The sequence below is a fragment of the Coregonus lavaretus genome, assembly GCF_964263955.1.
Source record: "Coregonus lavaretus genome assembly, chromosome: 19".
NCBI classification, from domain to species: Eukaryota; Metazoa; Chordata; class Actinopteri; order Salmoniformes; family Salmonidae; genus Coregonus; species Coregonus lavaretus.
The window spans coordinates 25,942,551-25,958,500 of NC_140006.1; the positions used below are offsets into that span (position 1 = coordinate 25,942,551).

Consider the following 15,950-nt stretch of genomic DNA (forward strand, 5'->3'; position numbering starts at 1 on the left):
GCATACATGTTTATTATATAGAATAAACATACAAAAACAACAAAACCACGTAACGTGACGTGAAAGTCCTATGGGCTATACAACGACCAGCCTACACGGAACAAGATCCCACAAACAAGGACTGCAACCAGGCTACTTAAGTATGATCCCCAATCAGAGACAACGAGCGACAGCTGCCTCTGATTGGGAATCATACCCGGCCAAACATAGAAGTATAACAACTAGAACTAAACATGCACACCCTGACCAAACTAACTAGAGTTCTATAAGTCAGGGCGTGACAAACCTGACTTAACAGTGGAGGGTCCGGGTGGACTTCCAGCCTCGGTGGCGGCTCCGGCTCCGGGCGTGACGTCTTCTCCCTTACTGCCTCCACGTTATACCCCTGGACCGGTCTGGACCTCAACGCAGAGCTTCCCCTCTCAGTCCTCCCACGATGCACCGATCCCTGTCTGGACCCTGGTGTGGGAGACCCCGAACCTGGAGAGGGGCTGACGTCTGTACCCGGAGTGGAGCCGCTGACCGGAGCTGAACCGGATCCCGGTGGAGCGGACTGCTCTGGCTCTGGAGTGGAGCCACTGACCGGAGCTGGACTGGGCACCGGTGGAGCGGAATGCTCTGACTCCGGAGTGGAGTCGCTGAACTGAGCTGGACTGGGCACCGGTGGAGCGGACTACTCTGACTCCGGAGTGGAGTCGCTGACCTGAGCTGGACACCGGTGGAGCGGACTGCTCTGACTCCGGAGTGGAGCCGCTGACCGGAGCTGGACTGGACACCGGTGGAACGTGCACGGGCCGGGCTGGGAACACGCACCACTGGTCTGGTGCGAGGAGCAGGAACGGGCCGGGCCGGACTGGAGACACGCACCACAGGTCTGGTGCGAGGAGCAGGAACGGGCCGGGCCGGACTGGGGACACGCACCACTGGTCTGGTGCGAGGAGCAGGCACGGGCCGTACCGGTCTGGGAACACGCACCACTGGCTTGGTGCGAGGTGCAGGCACGGGCCGGGCCGGACTGGAGACACGCACCACTGGCCTGGTGCGGGGAGCAGGTACGGGGCGTACCGGGCTGGCGACACACACCACTGGTTTGGTGCGAGGAGCAGGGACGGGCCGTACTGGACTGGGAACACGCACCACTGGCTTGGTGCGGGGAGCAGGTACGGGGCGTACCGGGCTGGCGACACGCACCACTGGCTTGGTGCGGGGAGCAGGTACGGGGCGTACCGGGCTGGCGACACGCACCACTGGTTTGGTGTGAGGAGCAGGGACGGGCCGTACTGGACTGGGAACACGCACCACTGGCTTGGTGCGAGGAGCAGGGACGGGCAGTACTGGACTGGGAACACGCACCACTGGCTTGGTGCGGGGAGCAGGTACGGGCCGTACCGGACTGGGAACTGTCGTTAGAGATCTCAGACTGTACCAGTCTTTTACTCTCCGCGCCCAGTCCTCCTCCAGTGAGGACTCCTCCTTGAGCCCCCACGAGTGCAGTGGTCGGGGCTCTTCTCTATCGATCCCCGACCACCCTTTTAGCCCCCCCCCAAAAATGTTTTATTGGGGCTGTCTCTCGGGCTTCCTCCTCGGCCGGCGCCTTCTGTGTTCCTCTCCTGCCTGGGCCTCCTCCTTCGCCCAGGGTCCTTTACCTGCCGCAATCTCCTCCCATGTCCAAAAACTCCTCCCCACCTGTGTCCAAGGTGTCTGCTTCTCCCGGACACGCTGCTTGGTCCATTGTTGGTGGGATCTTCTGTCTCGCACGTTGAGAGACGGGTCGGACCAAGGTGCAGCGTGAAAAGCATACATGTTTATTATATAGAATAAACATACAAAAACAACAAAACCACGTAACGTGACGTGAAAGTCCTATGGGCTATACAACGACCAGCCTACACGGAACAAGATCCCACAAACAAGGACTGCAACCAGGCTACTTAAGTATGATCCCCAATCAGAGACAACGAGCGACAGCTGCCGTGACGTGACGTGACGTGACGTGACGTGACGTGACGTGACGTGACGTGACGTGACGTGACGTGAAAGTCCTATGGGCTATACAACAACCAGCCTACACAGAACAAGTTCCCACAAACAAGGACTGCAACCAGGCTACTTAAGTCAGAGACAACGAGCGACAGCTGCATCTGATTGGGAATCATACCCGGCCAAACATAGAAGTATAACAACTAGAATCTAAACATAGATATACAAAAACCTAGAACTAAACATGCACACCCTGACCAAACTAACTAGAGTTCTATAGGTCAGGGCGTGACACTGTCAGAGAACCTGAGGGGGGCCGAAACTGTGGACTTATTTAAGAGATCTTAAAACATATTTTTAGCTTTGCTTTTCCTTAGGGTGCGTTTTAGTCGTTCAGTTTGTGTCATTCTTTTGTTTTTTTATCTTATGTTTGTTGTGTAGTAAATGTTTCAGGTTTTATTTTCATAGTTTTTTCCTGTAAAGCACATTGTGTTGCATTCCATGTCTGAAATGTGCTGTATAAATGAAGCTTGATTTTATTTGATTTATTGTCGGCTTGTGTTGCTGTTTATTGAGCTACATTTCAAAATATTTGCCTTGTTTAAGCATCTTCAAAAATGCAAATGCTCTAGGTTATTTGGCACATGACAAACAGCTTTTTTTCTCTTTGTCACTGGGATTTGATAAAATTATAATGAGAACACATGCTGGTTCATGCAACAACACAACATGAGGACTCAACAGGTGCCACTGCCAGCTAGTAGTGTCAGATATGGCCTGTTGCCCAGGTGATGGTGTCGCCAAGCCCTTGGTCCTGGATAGGATAGGCTGCACATCATCCATGATCCCCTGGATCCCAGCTCATCTTAGATCTAGTGCCATTAGCACTGATCTGGATGTTTGGTGATGAATCCCAAAAATTACAGTTCAGCTGTAGGGCTGGGTGGAATACAGTATTTTACGATATACCGGTATTGATGCACGGACCGGTTTGGGTTTTTACTTTACCTTCTATAACAGTATTTGAATGTTTGGTTTGTTAAATGTTATATGCCGTGTGTAACGTCAATTTTTATAGTTTACTTCGCTACTTGAGTCATCTCTCGCCGCTCTCTTTCCATGCCGCTTTTCACACAGACATAGCCCTGCCCCCTGTCACTCAAGAAACGCATTTGTTTTTCCTCTACCACAAGACACTTGTGTTCAGTCTTTGCATGGTCAATGCAGCACATTAAACAATGCTGTTTTAACCTTGCTTCCTAATATAAATACACTAGCGTTCTATAATTACACTATTTGTTTGTGTTTCTTACATCTGCAAACAGCTAGTTTGTCTTTTCTTAGTAAGTTGTGCCTAAATCTTGTTAGTCGCTAATGCTAATCGCTAGCTAGCTAATAAAGGTACTGAGTCAGAGCAAACGTAACTAGCTATACAGCCTGATAATACCAGTGATGGTGTAGACCATGTTTTTTGTGCAACAGTATCTTCTAAATCAAAGAGGAATACGCTAAACAAGAATATGTCAGCTATATGAAGTAGCTAAGAGAAAACATTCAATGTAGCCAACGATTATAGGGTCCCCTAGGGAACACTTGTCAACACTTTGGTTCCTACCCTTTCACATTAACTCCTCCCAAGTATTTTCATTTGTTGTCATGTCAAACACTATTCAAAGTGGCCACTATTATATTCTAACTATAGAATTTGAATAATCATTATATTTCCATGATTCCAAGTGTTTTGCTCTAAATCACAAGTCAAATGTATGTGTTGCCACCCTAGGGTCACGCACTACTCATAAAGCACATTTTGAACTTTATCATTCAAAAACATAAAATACTGTCAAATACCGTGATATGATATTTTGGCCATATCGTCCAGCCCTATTCAGCTGTGTGTGCCTGTACAGTGAGGGAAAAAAGCATTTGGTCCCCTGCTGATTTTGTACGTTTGCCCACTGACAAAGACAAGATCACCCTATAATTTTAATGCTAGGGTTATTTGAACAATGAGAGACAGAATAACAACAACAAAATCCAGAAAAACACATGTCAAAAATTTTATAAATTCATTTGCATTTTAATGATGGAAATAATATTTGACCCCTCTGCAAAAGATGACTTAGTACTTGGTGGCAAAACCCTTGTTGGCAATCACAGAGGTCAGACGTTTCTTGTAGCCACCAGGTTTGCACACATCTCAGGAGGGATTTTGTCCCACTCCTCTTTGCAGATCTTCTCCAAGTCATTAAGGTTTCGAGGCTGACGTTTGGCAACTCGAACCTTCAGCTCCGTCCAAAGCATAATGTTTCCACCTCCATGTTTGACGGTGGGGATGGTGTTCTTGGGGTCATAGGCAGCATTCCTCCTCCTCCAAACACGGCGAGTTGAGTTGATGCCAAAGAGCTCCATTTTGGTCTCATCTGACCACAACACTTTCACCCAGTTCTCCTCTGAATCATTCTGATGATCATTGGCAAACTTCAGACGGGCCTGTATATGTGCTTTCTGAAGCAGGGGGACCTTGCGAGCGCTGCAGGATTTCAGTCCTTCACGGCGTAGTGTGTTACCAATTGTTTTCTTGGTGACTATGGTCCCAGCTGCCTTGAGATCATTGATAAGATCCTCCCGGGTAGTTCTGGGCTGATTCCTCACCGTTCTCATGATCATTGCAACTCCACAAGGTGAGATCTTGCATGGAGCCCCAGGCCAAGGGAGATTGACAGTTATTTTCTGTTTCTTCCATTTGCGAATAATCGCACCAACAGTTGTCACCTTCTCACCAAGCTGCTTGGCGATGGTCTTGTAGCCCATTCCAGCCTTGTGTAGGTCTACCATCTTGTCCCTGACATCCTTGGAGAGCTCTTTGGTTTTGGCCATGGTGGAGAGTTTGGAATCTGATTGATTGATTGCTTCTGTGGACAGGTGTCTTTTATACAGGTAACAAGCTGTAATTAGGAGCACTCCCTCAAGAGTGTGCTCCTAATCTCAGCTCGTTACCTGTATAAAAGACACATAGGAGCCAGAAATCTTTCTGATTGAGAGGGGGTCAAATACTTATTTCCCTCATTAAAATGCAAATCAATTTATAACATTTTTCAGGATTTTTTTTGTTTATTCTGTCGCTCACTGTTCAAATAAACCTACCATTAAAATTATAGACTGATCATTCATTTTTCAGTGGGCAAACGTACAAAATCAGCAGGGGATCAAATACGTTTTTTCCCCTCACTGTATGGGTGTGTGTGTGCACTACAGATGTAGGATCTTAATTTGAGCCAGTTTGCTACAGCAGAAAAAGAATCCGGCAGCAACAGGAAATGTTAAAGTGCAATATGTAATGTTTTGGGTGACCCGACCAAATTCACAAAGAAATGAAAGCAAGTCTAAGAAGCGGTAGATCTGTTCAATGTGCGCTATTCCTATGCTTCCTAATCTTAAGTTTCGTTTTTGCGTCTTTTACATTCGGTTTTGTACGCCAGCTTCAATCAGCTGAAAATACTATATTTCTGGTTATGGAAAATATATTTCACAGCGGTTTAGATGGTACATTGATTCTCTACACTATACTTGGTTCTTTTGTCACATAAACTGAAATTAAGCGAAGTATTAGAATTTTTGCAACCAGGAAATGGCCGAGCAATTTCTGCATACTGCATCTTTAATTATTATTTGGATTATAATTAATGGCCATTTTTGTAGGGGTTAATACATTTTTCGTAAGGGAAAATCAAGTCTGACATTTCTAAGTGGAAATTATAAACTTCAGAAGCCTTTTTAGACCTCAAATATACTACAAGTTTTCAGGAAAGCTCTCCTGCAACAGGGTGATCAAATTAAGATCCTACATCTGTACAAGCTTTGATAGATGGCTGGAGGTGAAATTCCAAGCCTATCTTGCTAATTTCATTCACCTGTTCAGTGGCCTGTCATTTCATGCATCAGTAACTCCTGTGGAGCTGTGACATTACTGAATGTCAGTATAGGAGGTATAGCAGACGTATCGACGCTCTGGTCCAGCACTAGCAGTCAGTACTGTACAATATATCCTTGCCTTTGGGTAAAGCATTTTTTCAAATGGTCTTATTATAGCATGCCTACCTATGCAATAAAAACTGTAAATGCCTTTATGTTGATCTGTATCCATGACACATTAGTAAAACATGTTTTACCCTTTAATTCAAACAGTCAATCATCATTAACCATCACAAATTAACCATCAAATAAAATGCATTCTTGAAACTAGCTTCATCAGATGTCTGATTGCCTCTGTAATAACCACCTCGGCCATGTCTCATTGTCTCAGTGACCCTCGTTGAGATGGCTGCAGAGAACATCTGCCTAATTGTTTTGTGCCGTGGTCCTGTTTTGACCTGGTGGGGATGAAATGGGATGTGTGACAGCGTGCTGAGCGCGGGGTGTGAAAAGGCATGTAGCAGTGACATACCGCAGCATGCCAGCCGTGGCACCACCGTGCCTGCACGGAGCCCCAGCCAGCCAAAACCCTCTACTCCTCTTGCAGACTAAACACAGAGTGATGTCAGTTATTGTGATGTGCGTTAGCCAGTCGCCCGTGGCTCTGGTGGAGACAGTAGAGCTCATAAACTTCTCATTCAGAGGTTATCCGTCTGCCTGGCTGTGTTGGCAGGAAGTCATATTGTATAAATGCCCAACTGAGCAAATCATGGCATGATAGTGTCACAGGGGTGCATCGAAGATAATTGTCCGTCTGTTTTATTTTGTGGGGATGGGGGGGGTTTCATGAGACACTGGAGTGGCTGCACGAGGGCAGTTACATTATTGAGGCATCTGTTGGTCCTCTCTCGGAGCAATTAGAATTTCAGCTTTTCAAGACAAAGACAAAGGAGATGGCGTTATCTTATTCAAAATTATTCTCAATTCTAGGTATCTGAAAAGCTGCAACAGTTATGCAATATTTATGCTTTCATTTCAATAAGGAAAGCATTGTTTTCAGAGGACTTCAGAGGGATGTTGGGAGTAATTAAAATGATTTGTTTTTGTCCACACACCTTACACAGAGATTCTAGTTGATCCTGACACAGTGGTCTATGTACTGTATATGAACAATGATTAGTCTGTATAGTTGGTATATACATTCTACAGAATACATTATGTTTGGGAAAAAAACTATGCAACTTATCGCACATATACCATGAATGTGTACATTGTTTGAATGTTAACTAGCTATTTCCCCAATAGCTCTGACTGTTTAACAGATGCAGATCCGGAGGTGGCATCATTCAAGGCACAGTGGAGTCACTATGCATATTGAGGATATGACCGTTAGTAACACGCCACGCTATAAAGATGTGTAACCATGACCCTCACATACCCTACACTAGCAGACACCATGACGGCCATTCATCTAGATATGCAGGCTGAGAAATTTAACAGTTGATAGGTCACATTATTTCCTCTGTCCGACTCTGTCTTTATGCTTTCGCCCCTCAGAAACACAGCTATGTGAGCAGAGTAGATACTGACTTGGACTGTTGTTTACATTGCCCTGTGTTGACTAAGAATAATGATCTGTTCTGGAGTTGTATGACAGCTGTGGCGTATCACACTATGGTGCCCCTATGGAAAGATCAATGGAATGAAAGATGCCATTTATAGCGTCTTTGTAACCGTCATAGGAGTGTCTAGAAATAATTTTATTTGATTAGATCTTTGATTAAACTAATCTTGTTCACATTCTTCACTAGCCTTTTAAGTTATTTTAACACCAAATGTAATCTTGCTTTTTAAGTTTGAATGGTTAATGCAATTTACGGTAGTCTACAGTATAAGGCTATTTCTAGAGAAGTGTCATATGCGACAATCATTCTCCAACATGTTTAGCCGAACAATGGATGTATGTAGCTTTTCTTGCTATTATTATGCAGTTTTCGTAGAAACCAGAGCTGATAACAACATGCAGACCATCATAAACCATAAATACCCAACTTCAGCAATGCCAGGAACCACAAATCCAGCAATGCATCACAGAGAGGGTACCTTGAGTTATTGAAGTCTACCAACCTAGCTTATCTAATATACTGTAGTACTGTTCCCCTAACAAGTCCTTATCATCAATCACTTCCAAGTACTGTCAGACATCCATTTGGACCCAGGCAGTGGCACCCATGGTGGTATTACTCTTATTTAAGCCTCCGCCATTCACTCATTCAAGGGCCCATCCTTGTCGTGAAGTGGCCCTCGGCTCCAACCTCAAACCTGCCTAATGATCTCAGTTGCATCCTGGGCCCCTTAATTGCCCACGCCCATCCTTACTAAATTGAGTTTTGGGATCGACCCCTTTACTTTCTCACTCTGGGCTGTTTTGAAGTGTTTAACACTCTAGCCGCAACAATTAAACTTGAACTGCACAGTGAAATAGTGCAAATGCTTTGAAAAGAGATTATAGATTGTGAAGGAGTGGGTTCTAGAGGGCCTCTTTGTGCTATAATCCTCCCCCTGTGAGTTTAAATCACTAAATTATATTACTTCTGTAACAGTTAAAAATGATGTTCATGCTTCCCAACTTCCACAAAATTGTCTGTAGAATGCATCTCTTTAAATTCGGTGTTGGCAGAAGGCGCTTAAAGGACCCCTCCAGAGGAAGTTGCCGCCACTATTTTGACCTAATTCCTGTCCTGGTGCGGAAATGCTTGTTTAGTTCCACCCTCCGAACACCGACGTATGGCTCCTCCTAAATATTGAATAATCGGTTGTGCAAATCTCCACCTTCCTCCGAGTGCACAGCCCATATGGTCTCTGGCACAGCCCACACTCTGCGATTTGTAAACAAACCAAAAACCCAGGGTCAGGGTAGCTTCGCTAATTGCTATGGAGCACAGCACAGCTAACGATAGCTACGACAAGGTGAAGGACTATCATCCTGTCCTTCTGCAACGGCAAGGATGAATTCAGAATTTAGCGATAATACTGGAGTTTCACCAGTGAAGCTAGAGGCTAGTTAACCTACTCCCTGGACCAATAAAGCTAGCTAGCTAGCCAGGTAGCGTAGCTAGCTACATGTAACTATTAGCTACTGTGGATAATTGGTTCCAAATTTGTTTAATGCATAAGAGTACCTGTAACTATGCTAATTATCTGAAGAGTAAGGGTTAGGTAGTAAGTAGCTAGCTAACTAAATAACAGCTGGAATGACCTAGCTGTAATGTTTGCAAGTATCTCCACTAGCTGGCTACTAGATTACCAATATAACAGTTGTCCCTGAAGCTTTTTGTAGGGAGCCAAGGAAAGCAGCTATTGCCTGTATCAGTAATAACTAGCTAGAATTTAGACCAATACTTGTATAGCAATATAGATAGCTACTAATACAATAGCCCAACTTCTTGAACATTGTTTTGATGAGCCAGTTAGAATAGGGCTGTCACTTGGTCAAATCATAAATCATACTCTGTACCAAATGCATTGCCTATCAATAAACATCTTACTATGTATACATATCATGTAATTCTACTGTATGTTCCTTATTGTTTATTTAGAAACTTCATCCAGATATTACACTGTTGATGCATATGGAATACAACATTACTAGTTAGCTTGTATTCTCTGATCATAACACTAATGTTCCTGTAACATAATGTGGACAGTATACTGTAATGTAGGTTATAGCCAAGACAGGAGGAAATGGTGACCTGTTAGAGCACAGACATGGTTTTAACTTCAGTGGTGCTCATGAGGACCCCCATAACAATTGAAATGTCAATGTGGCCCCCCTCAAACATATTGTAACATTGGGAACCCTCAGTCAATGAGGGGTCTTGTGTGATAGGACCCTGAGCGCAGTAGACTATAATTAACATGTGGGCTTTCTGTACATTATAATCATTTATTTTCCATTACAGTGTTTGCTCATATTGTAATTGTAGTAGGTTATATAAACATTATCAGAACAGGCATTGAATGATAAACAGAACAACAGAATATCCACATCTTCACTTTATGACAATATTGCTGCTTGCTCAGCCTCTGTCCTTGGTCTGCATCACACAGCCCAGTCCTCAGTCCTGTAAAACACATAGGTAGGTTGTTGAATTCTCATTATGTCTGTCATGGATCTGGTCCATACATTACCATTTTGCTGTTCTCAGTTTAGCCCAGAGAACTAAGAATCAGGCAGGGATTCTCTCTCTCTGTATACAGTGAAGACAGTGCTGTCGGATTCCTACCCACTGTGTACATCAACACTGTTGTAAAGTACTTAAGTAAAAACACTTTAAAGTACTATTTAACTAGTTTTTTGGGGTATCTGTACTTTACTATTTATATTTTTGCCAACTTTTACTTTTACTTCACTACATTCCTAAAAATGATGTACTTTTTACTGGATACATTTTCCCTGACACCCAAAAGTACTTGTTACATTTTGACAAGAAAATGGTCCAATTCACACACTTATAAAGAGAACATCCCTGGTCATCCCTACTGCCTCTGATCTGGCGGACTCACTAAACACAAATGCTTAATTTTGTAAATTATGTCTGAGTGTTCGAGTGTGCCCCTGGCTATCCGTGAATAAATAAAAAACTAGAAAATGGTGTCTTCTGGTTTGCTTAATATAAGGAATTTGAAATGAGTTATACTTCTACTTTTCCTTTTAATACTTAAGTATATTTTTAAACCAAATACTTTAAGACTTTTACTCAAGTAGTATTTTACTGGGTGACTTTGACTTGAGTCATTTTCTATTAAGGTATCTTTAATTTTACTCAAGTATGACAATTGAGTACTTTTTCCACCACTGCCCAGGTCAAGCCACCCATGATTGTCCAGCCTTGTTATAGTCCTGACTCTACTTCACCTAGATGGTGTAAGGATGTTAGCAGGGTTGGACAGTCATGGACAGTGATGGACAGTGATCTGATTTGCATTTTTTGGGAGATAAAGAATCCTCTCTTTCTCCGTTTTCTGAACATGTGTGAGTTATGATGTTATTTACAGTGACATTGGCCTACCTTCACAATAAGCTACTAAAATTAATGTGTACACTGCATTTTTCTGGACAAACTCCAGTAAGGCTGAATTTTTGTTGTCTGTTGACTCCTGAAACACAGACACAAGGTGGAGTTAGTGAATAGTCACATTGTCTGTCTATCATGGATCAATGTATAGCCTAAATTCTATGAACTTGACAATGACATACTCAAACATTCTCAGTGGAGAAGGTATCTGTCTGGCCAAGGTTTCACTTCTGTCGCCATGCGGAGAAGAGGGGGGCTGCGATAGGTAGCCTAAGAGAAAATGACATGTAAGCAACTACAATTTTAGTTCTCACATTTGGTGCCTGTTGGATAGGGCAGAATGTTATTGGATAGGACAGAATGCAAAATTGAGGGATGAACTAATTTCAGTAGCTACATACACCCAATCTCTCAACTTTGAAAGCAAACTAGTTAGCTAATTAAAACATAATTATAATTGGTCCTTACAACTTTACCTGAACTGTAGTTTGCACATTTTGATATTACTTTGCAGCATTTTGTATCACATTGGCCATCAAGCACATTCCCATTGACAGCTAGGTTTATTACTGTAGAGGCACCTTGCAGTTTTGGAAACAGCTTCGCGTTTGGTAACACAACTAAGGCGATGCGGTAGCGTTAGTACTGGTTAACCAGTGATTTACTCACTGAACTATACTGTATATGAACTTAATATGGATTTACTTCACCACACATTTAGCTATGCTAGCTATAACTAGCTAGCCAGCCAAACATGTCTACTTAGCAAGCAACTGCTACTTGCTAACTAGTTAGCTACACTATTGCTGTAGCGCCGCCATGCACGTGTCTCCAGAAACAACGAGGTGTCCCAGTTGTGTTGACATTTCACCTATCCACTACATCCACTCATCAGAATAATATAGCTATTTTCTTACTCACCGTTTCACCGGTGTCATCCCATCCAACATCTCCCAACAGTCGAAGTGCATTGCAGACCGCAGTAAGCCATAGTAGCAGCAGGTTGTAAACAGGAAGAAAGGAGCCCACACGTGTTAGCTATAACATGTTTACAGGTAAGTGTTTCCAAATGAACTAAAACTAGCCCTTTAACTGACACGTAAGTCAGAAAGAACTTACAAGTCATTAACACTGATTTCCACGAAGTTCGCACTTCGGATTTCCCACTTCAAGCCCAAATATATCATAATTTGACTAAAATGATGACTTAAATCATTGTGCAACATCATGGCGAAGCTCTGGGCATTGTCTTCCAGCTGAAAAAAAGTGGATTTTCGCTGGTGTGGGCATTTAAAGGGACGATTGCAGAATTAGGTTGCTGTTAAACATTATGATTTGTTTAATCTTTCCAACTAAACATCCCAACATGACATATCACTTTGCATTTGTATTGTGGGAGACATTTATATTTTATCCGAATGTCAGAAAAGCCTTCAGAAAAGAGATGTAAAGCAGAGCACTACACGAGCAGGAGTGAAGCCACTGTGCACATAAGACGGTGAAGACCCATATTAAACCGAGTCCTCCTATTGTTTTAGAAAAATAAATGTGGCACTCTGAATAAAGCCAATTTATCATCTGACCATATCCTGTGATTTGTTTATTCTGTATCAGCTAAAAAAATAAATAAAAAAAACGTATACAGCTCGCAGGATCCAACATTGCCCCTTTTACACCCCTGGCTTATCCTCACTAGCTAACCACTAGCATCCTTGAAACACATCACTTATTAGTAGCTCAGCACTTCTCGTACTGTTACACAAAATCACGATACACCTTTACCATCATAGTAGACATTGAACGTCTAAAACCAAATTGGCTAAAACTCTTGTTGGCTGATGGTAGCTATAACTAGTCACATGCTTACATGAGTGTTACCACTAAAATCAAACCAAATGTATTGGTCACATACACATGGTTAGCAGATGTTATTACGAGTGTATCGAAATGCTTGTGCTTCTAGTTTCGACAGTGCAGCAATATCTAGCAAGTAATATCTAACAGTTCTACAACAAAAACCTAATACACACAAATCTAAGTAAAGGAATGGAATAAGAATATATAAATATATGGATGAGCAATGTCATTATCATTATCAGAGTGGCATAGTCTAAGATGCAATAGATAGTATATAATACAGTATATACATATGAGATGGGTAATGCAAGATATATAAACATTAAAGTGGCAATATTAATTGTAAGTGATTTTCAAGTCTGTATGGAGGCAGCAGCCTCTCTGTGGCTCTTTAACAGTCTGATGGCCTTGAGATAGAAGCTGTTTTTCAGTCTCTCGGTCCCAGCTTTGATGCACCTGTACTGTCCTCGCCTTCTGGGTGATCAAATCAAATCAAATTTTATTTTGTCACATACATGTGTTTAGCAGATGTTATTGCGGGTGTAGCGAAATGCTTGTGCTTCTAGCTCCGACAGTGCAGTAATATCTATCAAGTAATATCTAACAATTTCACAACATATACCCAATACACACAAATCTAAGTAAGGTATGGAATTTAAGAATATATACATATATGGACAAGCAATGACAGAGCGGCATGGACTAAGATACAGTAGAATATTAAAGAATACAGTATATACATATGAGATGAGTAATGCAAGATATGTAAACATTATTAAAGTGACTAGTGTTCCATTTCTTAAAGCCATGAATCATTTAAGCACTAAGTTTGCAGAACATGACTCATCTCAGGGACACGAATGACAAAAGAAAAAAATGTATTTAGGCCAGTGGTCAGGCCAAGGGCACAAATTAAGTAAATATATAAATAAAGAAGACATTTAATGGTCAGAGGGCATATGGAAAGTCATTGGGAAGGAAGTTCTAGAGAGAGAGACGCTGAGGACTGAACAGAGGGTTTCTCTGCCAGGGAACATCACTTGGCCGCCTGCAGGCCTGTCAGCTGTCAGCTCCTCCAAACTGTGCTGTGCTGTGCAAATGTCCACAAGGTTGAGCGTCAAAAACATCATCAGGTCAAGCAGAGAGATGGATAACTTTGATGGCTGCGTGGCTACGTTTTGTCACCAGCGAGTGCAGTTAGAGGAGCAGTTAGAATCAAATAAAAATGAATACAAATAATAATTGTATGTATTTGAATATGAGTGTGGAGATATTGTTCAATTTTCATCAAGGATTTCAAGACGATTTAGCACTTGTTGTTTGTTCTACGGCAATTTGATCTAAAGTGTTATCTTTCAACTGGAGTGAAATTGTTTTCTCTGCAGGATAAAAATACATTCTTCCTCGAGCAGATATTGACCTAAGTGATGGTTCTAATTAGAACCTGGGGTTGAGAATTGAACAATGAATGTTCCTCACGGGAGGACTATGAGTGGCCTCATTCAGCCAACGACTCTCCACAGAGCAACAATTGTCAATGATAGTGTTTTTTTCAAGTGTCAAACTGAATTGCCACTATGAAATGAAAGAGCAAGCAACTCATAAAAGGTCTGTATTGTTTTTTTTGTCAGATGTGAATCGTCACTGCGGGAAGAACTGGACTGCTTATCTTTGGCAAGTCATAAAGCCCTGGTTACATTCTTCTTCTCCAAATAGTTTATCAAGCACAATGAAGCATTGTTATGAGCAGTCCATAAAGAAGACAGAGGTACCCTCTAGGAAAACGTCCTACCCACAAAGTTACAAATGAAGGTCTTTAATAATTGAATAGCCTATTGACAATAAAGCAATGTCAAGGATATTCAACAGAGGGTTCTACCTTGAATCCAAAAGGGTTTTCCTATGGGGACAGTCGAATAACTCTTTTGGAACCCTTTTTTCTAAGAGTGCAGTGCAGTGATGGATTCCTTCTGTTCTTCATCCTCCCACACCAAAAGGCTCATTGCCTGAAGCACAATCCTTTAGACTGTCTTATAGTCTGTGTGGTCAGGTCACTCTACTGTATCCTTTTTAAATAAGTCCACAGATCGCCTCAGAAATTGTTCAGCTTTAGGTTTGTTGATGAAAGGCACCCAGAGGAGGTCTTAGTATGTATCACAGAGCTGACGTGAATAATGCAACACCAAACGCTTGTTGACATCTCATTAATTGCTAGCATCCGACTATCAAGCTATCCACCACCATGCCTGGATAAATGACTAAATGAAGAGATCTTCCCACACATTTTATCTCTTATGACAGCATCCTTAACACAAAATACTATTCTCTATTACAGCTTTCCTGACTCCAGAAATTACAATTGATACATTTTTTGCTTAGGGTGCTGGAAATGATAAATTATGTATTTATCATATTATATTGTCAGGCTATGTCTATGTTGACGCTAGAGTCGTCGTGGTGCTATGCTGTGGAATCATGGCTTTGTTTAGAACTAAAGAAAAATAGCACGGCGCTTGTAACGCCAGGGTAGTGGGTTCGATCCCCGGGACCACCCATACACAAAAATGTATGCACGCATGACTGTAAGTCGCTTTGGATAAAAGCGTCTGCTAAATGGCATAATAATAATAATAATATGCCATTTAGCAGACGCTTTTATCCAAAGCGACTTACAGTCATGCGTGCATACATTTTTTTTGTGTATGGGTGGTCCCGGGGATCGAACCCACTACCTTGGCGTTATAAGCGCCGTGCTCTACCAGCTGAGCTATTATTATTATTATATATATGAGAAAAAAAATATGCCCGCGCTACAGCCGGCTATACCGGTCCACTAATACAGGGCTAGTAAAGGCCCAGTGCACTACTTTTGTGGGGAAAAAAGTTATACTTTAAAAAAATGATGATGATTATTATTATGATTTTTCAGAGGGTGCTGCACCCTCAGCACCCCTACTTTCCGCGGCTATGACAATTACTATATGGCCTTCAGCAGTTCAGGCTTAATCAAAATGAAGATGGCCATGATATGAGGTTATAGATAAGAGAGTACTGTCCATATGAGAGAAAATACCTTACTGTATACACTGTAAAAAAAAAAAAAAGGGTTTGAATCTACTT

The 15,950-nt window shown here is 42.3% G+C and overlaps 1 long non-coding RNA gene across 1 annotated transcript; it reads right to left on the minus strand.

Moving 5' to 3' along the window:
- Nucleotides 1-9,472: 9,472 nt before the first annotated feature.
- Nucleotides 9,473-11,995, minus strand: LOC311147101. Its single transcript, XR_014614732.1, has 4 exons — nucleotides 11,895-11,995; nucleotides 11,156-11,243; nucleotides 10,968-11,055; nucleotides 9,473-10,019 (listed from the first exon to the last, which is right to left on the minus strand). It is a non-coding gene; the product is annotated as an uncharacterized lncRNA (long non-coding RNA).
- Between the last annotated feature and the right edge of the window lie 3,955 nt (nucleotides 11,996-15,950).